We start from the raw sequence: 8,381 nt of genomic DNA, 5'->3' as shown, positions 1-8,381 counted from the left end.
TCAGGGCTACCCGAGCCTGGGTAGATGCCGGAGGCTAAGTCCCTAGCAGGTGGAAGGCTGCATTCTGCTAAGTGTCTACCAGAGGTAGACGCTTCCAGGAAACCCAGGGGGCTAAGCCTGAGGGCGGCAGGCCGGCCATGGGCTCCAGGAGAGAGGGAGAGATTGTCCCAGGCGGCTGGGAAAGCCAGGCCTACCCAGGGCTACCCGAGCCTGGATACATGCCGGAGGCTAAGTCCCTAGCAGGTGGAAGGCTGCATTCTGCTAAAAAATCCACCGGATGGCAACGGAGAGCCGCGGTCCCCGGCTCGTCCACAAGGCGGCGCCAGCACTCGGGTTGCAGGCTGCATTCTGCTAAAAATCCACCGGATGGCAACGGAGAGCCGCTCTCCCCCGCTTGTCCACAAGGCGGCGCCACTTCCAGGCGACCCAGGGGGCTAAGCCTGAGGGCGGCAGGCCGGCCCAGGGTTCCAGGAGAGAGGGAGAGATCGTCCCGGGCGGCTGGGAAAAAAAGCCAGGCCGACCCAGGGCTACCCTAGCCTGGGTAAAGCCAGAGGCTAAGTCCCTAGCAGGCGGCAGGCTGCGTTCTGCTAAGTGACTTCCAGAGGGAGACACTTCCAGGAGACCCAGGGGGCTAAGCCTGAGGGCGGCAGGCCGGCCCGGGGTTCCAGGAGAGAGGGAGAGATCGTCCCAGGCGGCTGGGAAAAAAAGCCAGGCCGACCCAGGGCCACCCCAGCCTGGGTAAAGCCAGAGGATAAGTCCCTAGCAGGTGGAAAGCTGCAATTTGCTATGGAAAGCTGCAATTTGCTATGGAAAGCTGCAATTTGCTAAAAATCCACCGGATGGCAACGTAGAGCCGCTCTCCCCGGCTCGTCCACAAGGCGGCGCCACTTCCGGGCGACCCAGGGGGCTAAGCCTGAGGGCGGCAGGCCGGCCCAGGGTTCCAGGAGAGAGGGAGAGATCGTCCCGGGCGGCTGGGAAAAAGCCAGGCCGACCCAGGGCTGCCGTTGCCTGGGTAATGCCGGAGGCCGAGTCCCTAGCAGGTGGCAGGCTGCTAGCGTCTACCAGAGGGCGAGATCCCGCCTCCCCGAGCGGCCGGGAGAGAGGATTTGCAGGAGCTGACAGGCGCGCACGCAGAAGGGAAATCCCCCTTGGCGGCCGGGGGGAGAGACGATTTGCAGGAGCTGACAGGCGCGCACGCGCGCGCGCAGAAGGGAAAGTCCCCGGGCGGCCGCGGGGAGAGAGGAGAGATGATTGGCAGGAGCTGACAGGCGCGCACGCGCAGAAGGGAAGTCACCCTCGGCGGGCGGCGGGAGAGACGATTTGCAGGAGCTGACAGGCGCGCACGCGCAGAAGGGAGAGTCGTCCCCCCCGGGCCGGGGAGAGAGATGATTGGCAGCCGGCGGAGGTAGCTGCCAGGCGGACCAGAAGGAGAACTGCGGCCGCTCCGAGCAGAAGGGAAATCCCCCGGGCCTCCGGGGAGACGAGCGGCCTCTGGCAGGCGCGGCGAGCCGGCGCCGGCGCCGCCATCCCGGGCGAGGCGACGGGCGCCTCCCGCCCGGCGCATATGGCACTTCCGTCGACACTTAGTCAAATTTTCAACTTTCAAAATTCCTCCGGCGGCCGTGTTTCACTCCGGGGAGCGGCGCCCTCACGCCGGCGGCGGCGCGCCTCGGCCGGCACGAAGGGGTACCACCTCGAGTCGGTGTCGGGGGTCCCGCCGTGGAACCGGGCGTCGGACGGCCCCGGAGGAGGCCTCGGAGCCGAAAAGGCACTACCGGAATGAGGTTGAATTTGACGGCCGGATCCGGGCCGGAGTTCCACAAAGTCGGACACTTTGAGTGGTTGGTCTTCATGTAATGGGACAGGTGACACTCTCTCTGTGACCTACTTTTGAACACCCCCGTCAAGAACCGTGTCCGAGACAGCGTGTGCTGTTCCAACCATTAGCTTACCAAAAGTCAGAGTACCAGGGCATCGGGACACCCGACTCTGACAAAGTCCCAGTGAACTCTGCTGACAGGCCGCCGACGGCGGATCCCTGCGGGGGGGAGGCAGAGCGAGGGCACCGCCCCCCCCGAGTTGCGAGACAAGCCTCTTTAGGTCGCGTGGCAAGCCTCGGTTTTCAGGCGGGCGCTTCCCGCCGAGCCAATCGGCACTTTTAGACACTTTTGGGGAAAAAAAAAAGAAAAAGTCAAACTTTGAAAAATAAATAACCAACGAAACACGGACCAATGAGAACCGCTTCCGGCTGGTCGCGGAAGGGAGAGATGATTGGCAGGAGCTGCCCTGCGCGCTAGAATGAGAACTGCGGCCGCTCCGAGCAGAAGGGAAATCCCCCGGGCGGGCCAGGGGAGACGAGCGGCCGCTGGCAGGTACGGCGAGAGGGCGCCGGTGCCGCCATCCCGGGCGAGGCGACGGGCGCCCCCCGCTGAGCCGATCGGCTCTTGGACACTTTGGGGAAAAAAATAAAAAATAAAAAAGGCAAACTTTGAAATAAAACCCCACGAAACACGGACCTCGGTGAGATCCCCCGGGCGGCCGGGGAGAGATGATTGGCAGGAGCTGCCAGGCGCGCAGAAGGGAAGTCCCCCTGTGCGGCCGGGGAGAGATGATTGGCAGCAGGCGGAGGCAGCCGCCAGGCGGACCAGAAGGAGAACTGCGGCCGCTCCGAGCAGAAGGGAAATCCCCCGGCGCGGGCCAGGGGAGACGAGCGGCCGCTGGCAGGTACGGCGAGAGGGCGCCGGTGCCGCCATCCCGGGGGAGGCGACGGGCGCCTCCCGCCGAGCCGATCGGCACTTTTAGACACTTTGGGGGAAAAAGACCGACATTTTAATAAACCCCATACAACACGGACCAGTGAGAACTGCAGCCGGCCGGCCGGCCGGCCGGCGCAGAAGGGAGGTCCCCCGGGAGGGCCGGGGGAGAGATGATTGGCAGGCGGAGGTAGCTGCCAGGCGCGCGCAGAAGGGAAGTTCCCCCGGGCGGCCGGGGGGAGAGAGAGAGAGAGATGATTGGCAGCCGGCGGAGGTAGCTGCCAGGCGGACCAGAACGAGAACTGCGGCCGCTCGGAGCGGAAGGGGAAGTCTGAGGCGGCAGGCCGGCCCAGGGTTCATGGAGAGAGGGAGAGATTGTCCCAGGCGGCTGGGAAAAAAGCCAGGCCGACCCAGGGCCACCCCAGCCTGGGTAAAGCCAGAGGATAAGTCCCTAGCAGGCGGCAGGCTGCGTTCTGCTAAGTGTCTACCGAGAGGGCACCACTTCCAGGCAACCCAGGGGGCTAAGCCTGAGGCGGCAGGCTGGCCCAGGGTTCCAGGAGAAGAGGGAGAGATCGTCCCAGGCGGCTGGGAAAGCCAGGCCTACCCAGGGCTACCCGAGCCTGGGCACATGCCGGAGGCTAAGTCCCTAGCAGGTGGAAGGCTGCAATCTGCTAAAAATCCACCGGATGGCAACGGAGAGCCGCAGTCCCCGGCTCGTCCACAAGGCGGCGCCAGCACTCGGGTTGCAGGCTGCATTCTGCTAAAAATCCACCGGATGGCAACGGAGAGCCGCTCTCCCCGGCTCGTCCACAAGGCGGCGCCACTTCCAGGCGACCCAGGGGGCTAAGCCTGAGGCGGCAGGCCGGCCCAGGGTTCCAGGAGAGAGAGGGAGAGATCGTCCCAGGCGGCTGGGAAAGCCAGGCCGACCCAGGGCTACCCGAGCCTGGGTAAAGCCAGAGGCTAAGTCCCTAGCAGGTGGCAGGCTGCATGCTGCCAAGTGTCTACCGAGAGGGCACCACTTCCAGGCGACCCAGGGGGCTAAGCCTGAGGCGGCAGGCTGGCCCAGGGTTCCAGGAGAGAGGGAGAGATTGTCCCAGGCGGCTGGGAAAGCCAGGGCTACCCGAGCCTGGGTACATGCCGGAGGCTGAGTCCCTAGCAGGCGGCAGGCTGAATTCTGCTAAGTGTCTACCAGAGGGCGACACTTCCAGGAGACCCAGGGGGCTAAGCCTGAGGCGGCAGGCTGGCCCAGGGTTCCAGGAGAGAGGGAGAGATTGACCCAGGCGGCTGGGAAAGCCAGGCCTACCCAGGGCCACCCGAGCCTGGGTACATGCCGGAGGCTAAGTCCCTAGCAGGTGGAAGGCTGCAATTTGCTATGGAAAGCTGCAATTTGCTAAAAATCCACCGGATGGCAACGGAGAGCGGCTCTCCCCGGCTCGTCCACAAGGCGGCGCCACTTCCAGGCGACCCAGGGGGCTAAGCCTGAGGCGGCAGGCCGGCCCAGGGTTCCAGGAGAGAGGGAGAGATTGTCCCAGGCGGCTGGGAAAGCCAGGCCGACCCAGGGCTACCCGAGCCTGGGTAAAGCCAGAGGCTAAGTCCCTAGCAGGTGGCAGGCTGCATTCTGCTAAGTGTCTACCAAGAGGGCACCACTTCCAGGCAACCCAGGGGGCTAAGCCTGAGGCGGCAGGCTGGCCCAGGGTTCCAGGAGAAGAAGGAGAGATCGTCCCAGGCGGCTGGGAAAGCCAGGCCTACCCAGGGCTACCCGAGCCTGGGTACATGCCGGAGGCTAAGTCCCTAGCAGGTGGAAGGCTGCAATTTGCTATGGAAAGCTGCAATTTGCTAAAAATCCACCGGATGGCAACGGAGAGCGGCTCTCCCCGGCTCGTCCACAAGGCGGCGCCACTTCCAGGCGACCCAGGGGGCTAAGCCTGAGGCGGCAGGCCGGCCCAGGGTTCCAGGAGAGAGGGAGAGATTGTCCCAGGCGGCTGGGAAAGCCAGGCCGACCCAGGGCTACCCGAGCCTGGGTAAAGCCAGAGGCTAAGTCCCTAGCAGGTGGCAGGCTGCATTCTGCTAAGTGTCTACCAAGAGGGCACCACTTCCAGGCAACCCAGGGGGCTAAGCCTGAGGCGGCAGGCTGGCCCAGGGTTCCAGGAGAGAGGGAGAGATTTGTCCCAGGCGGCTGGGAAAGCCAGGCCTACCCAGGGCTACCAGAGCCTGGGTACATGCCGGAGGCTAAGTCCCTAGCAGGTGGAAGGCTGCAATTTGCTATGGAAAGCTGCAATTTGCTAAAAATCCACCGGATGGCAACGGAGAGCGGCTCTCCCCAGCTCGTCCACAAGGCGGCGCCACTTCCAGGCGACCCAGGGGGCTAAGCCTGAGGCGGCAGGCCGGCCCAGGGTTCCAGGAGAGAGGGAGAGATTGTCCCAGGCGGCTGGGAAAGCCAGGCCGACCCAGGGCTACCCGAGCCTGGGTAAAGCCAGAGGCTAAGTCCCTAGCAGGTGGCAGGCTGCATTCTGCTAAGTGTCTACCAGAGGGCGACACTTCCAGGAGACCCAGGGGGCTAAGCCTGAGGCGGCAGGCTGGCCCAGGGTTCCAGGAGAGAGGGAGAGACCGTCCCAGGCGGCTGGGAGAGCCAGGCCTACCCAGGGCTACCCGAGCCTGGGTACATGCCGGAGGCTAAGTCCCTAGCAGGTGGAAGGCTGCAATTTGCTATGGAAAGCTGCAATTTGCTAAAAATCCACCGGATGGCAACGGAGAGCGGCTCTCCCCGGCTCGTCCACAAGGCGGCGCCACTTCCAGGCGACCCAGGGGGCTAAGCCTGAGGCGGCAGGCCGGCCCAGGGTTCCAGGAGAGAGGGAGAGATTGTCCCAGGCGGCTGGGAAAGCCAGGCCGACCCAGGGCTACCCGAGCCTGGGTAAAGCCAGAGGCTAAGTCCCTAGCAGGTGGCAGGCTGCATTCTGCTAAGTGTCTACCAAGAGGGCACCACTTCCAGGCGACCCAGGGGGCTAAGCCTGAGGCGGCAGGCTGGCCCAGGGTTCCAGGAGAGAGGGAGAGATTGTCCCAGGCGGCTGGGAAAGCCAGGCCTACCCAGGGCTACCCGAGCCTGGGTACATGCCGGAGGCTAAGTCCCTAGCAGGTGGAAGGCTGCAATTTGCTATGGAAAGCTGCAATTTGCTAAAAATCCACCGGATGGCAACGGAGAGCGGCTCTCCCCGGCTCGTCCACAAGGCGGCGCCACTTCCAGGCGACCCAGGGGGCTAAGCCTGAGGCGGCAGGCCGGCCCAGGGTTCCAGGACAGAGGGAGAGATCGTCCCAGGCGGCTGGGAAAAGCCAGGCCGACCCAGGGCTGCCGGAGCCTGGGTAATGCCAGAGGCCGAGTCCCTAGCAGGTGGCAGGCTGCTAGCGTCTACCAGAGGGCGAGATCCCGCCTCCCCGAGCGGCCGGGGAGAGAGGATTTGCAGGAGCTGACAGGCGCGCAGAAGGGAAATCCGGAGAGATGATTGGCAGCCGGCGGAGGCAGCCGCCAGGCGGACCGGAAGGAGAACTGCGGCCGCTGGGAGCGGAAGGGAAATCCCCCGGGCGTCCGGGGAGACTAGCGGCCGCGGCAGGCGCGGCGACCCGGCGCCGGTGCCGCCATCCCGGGCGAGGCGACGGGCGCCTCCCCGCCGGCGCAGTTGGCACTTCCGTCGACACTTTGCCAAATTTTCAACTTTCAAAATTCCTCCGGCGGCCGTTTTTCACACCGGGGAGCGGCGTCCTCACGCCGGCGGCGGCGCACCTCGGCCGGCAAAAAGGGGTACCTCCTCGAGTCGGTGTCGGGGGTCCCGCCGTGGAACCGGGCGTCGGACGGCCCCGGAGGAGGCCTCGGAGCGGAAAAGGCACTACCGGAATGAGGTTGAATTTGACGGCCGGATCCGGGCCGGAGTTCCACAAAGTCGGACACTTTGAGTGGTTGGTCTTCATGTAATGGGACAGGTGACACTCTCTCTGTGACCTACTTTTGAACACCCCCGTCAAGAACCGTGTCCGAGACAGCGAGTCCTGTCAATTAGCTTACCAAAAGTCAGAGTACCAGGGGATCGGACACCCGACTCTGACAAAGTCCCAGTGAACTCTGCTCACAGGCCGCCGACGGCGGATCCCCGCGGGGGGGAGGCAGAGCGAGGGCACCGCCCCCCCGGGTTGCGTGACAAGCCTCTTCAGGTCGCGTGGCAAGCCGCAGTTTTCAGGCGGGCGCCTCCCGCCGAGCCGATCGGCACTTAGACGCTTTGGGGGAAAAAAAGGTCAAACGCACAAAAAAAACCCCCCATAAAACACGGACCATAAGAGATCCCCCGGGCGGCCGGGGAGAGATGATTGGCAGGAGCTGACAGGCGCGCAGAAGGGAAATCCCCCGAGCGGCCGCTGGCAGGCACGGCGACCCGGCGCCGGTGCCGCCATCCCGGGCGAGGCGACGGGCGCCCCCCGCTGAGCCGATCGGCTCTTAGACACTTTGGGGAAAAAAAAGACAAACTTTGAAATAAAACCCCACGAAACACGGACCTTAACGAGATCCCCCGGGCGGCCGGGGAGAGATGATTGGCAGGAGCTGCCAGGCGCGCAGAAGGGAAATCCCCCTTGGCGGCCGGGGAGAGATGATTGGCAGGAGCTGACAGGCGCGCAGAAGGGAAATCCCCCGGGCGGCCGGGGAGAGATGATTGGCAGCCGGCGGAGGCAGCCGCCAGGCGGACCAGAAGGAGAACTGCGGCCGCTGGGAGCGGAAGGGAAATCCCCCGGGCGTCCGGGGAGACTAGCGGCCGCTGGCAGGCGCGGCGACCCGGCGCCGGTGCCGCCATCCCGGGCGAGGCGACGGGCGCCTCCCCGCCGGCGCGGTTGGCACTTCCGTCGACACTTTGCCAAATTTTCAACTTTCAAAATTCCTCCGGCGGCCGTTTTTCACACCGGGGAGCGGCGTCCTCACGCCGGCGGCGGCGCACCTCGGCCGGCAAAAAGGGGTACCACCTCGAGTCGGTGTCGGGGGTCCCGCCGTGGAACCGGGCGTCGGACGGCCCCGGAGGAGGCCTCGGAGCGGAAAAGGCACTACCGGAATGAGGTTGAATTTGACGGCCGGATCCGGGCCGGAGTTCCACAAAGTCGGACACTTTGAGTAGTTGGTCTTCATGTAATGGGACAGGTGACACTCTCTCTGTGACATACTTTTGAACACCCCCGTCAAGAACCGTGTCCGAGACAGCGGGTCGTGTCAATTAGCTTACCAAAAGTCGGAGTACCAGGGCCTCGGACATCCGTCTCCGACAAAGTCCCTGCGACCTCAGCTCTCACGCCGCCGATAGTGGATCTCCGCTGGGGGCGAAAAGAGCGAGGACGCGCCGGTTGCGAGACAAGCCCCCTCCGCGTCGCGTGGCAAGCCTCGGACGAGTCACCCGTCACCCGCGGGTCACCCACCGATCGATCTGACGGCCGCCGACCCGGCGGGAAGGGGACCCTCGCTCGGCCGGACCTAGGGGGTCCGCGCCGGCTAAGGCGCGGGGTCTTTCCTTCCCTTCAGCTCCGGAGCGGCGTAGCGGAAAAGCTTAAGGCCGGCGCGGCGCCACCCGCCCAGGGCGGGCGCCCGCGGCAGACCCAGGACAT

Source organism: Leptodactylus fuscus, unplaced genomic scaffold, assembly GCF_031893055.1.
Source record: "Leptodactylus fuscus isolate aLepFus1 unplaced genomic scaffold, aLepFus1.hap2 HAP2_SCAFFOLD_764, whole genome shotgun sequence".
NCBI classification, from domain to species: Eukaryota; Metazoa; Chordata; class Amphibia; order Anura; family Leptodactylidae; genus Leptodactylus; species Leptodactylus fuscus.
Note: the sequence above shows the minus strand (reverse complement) of the source record.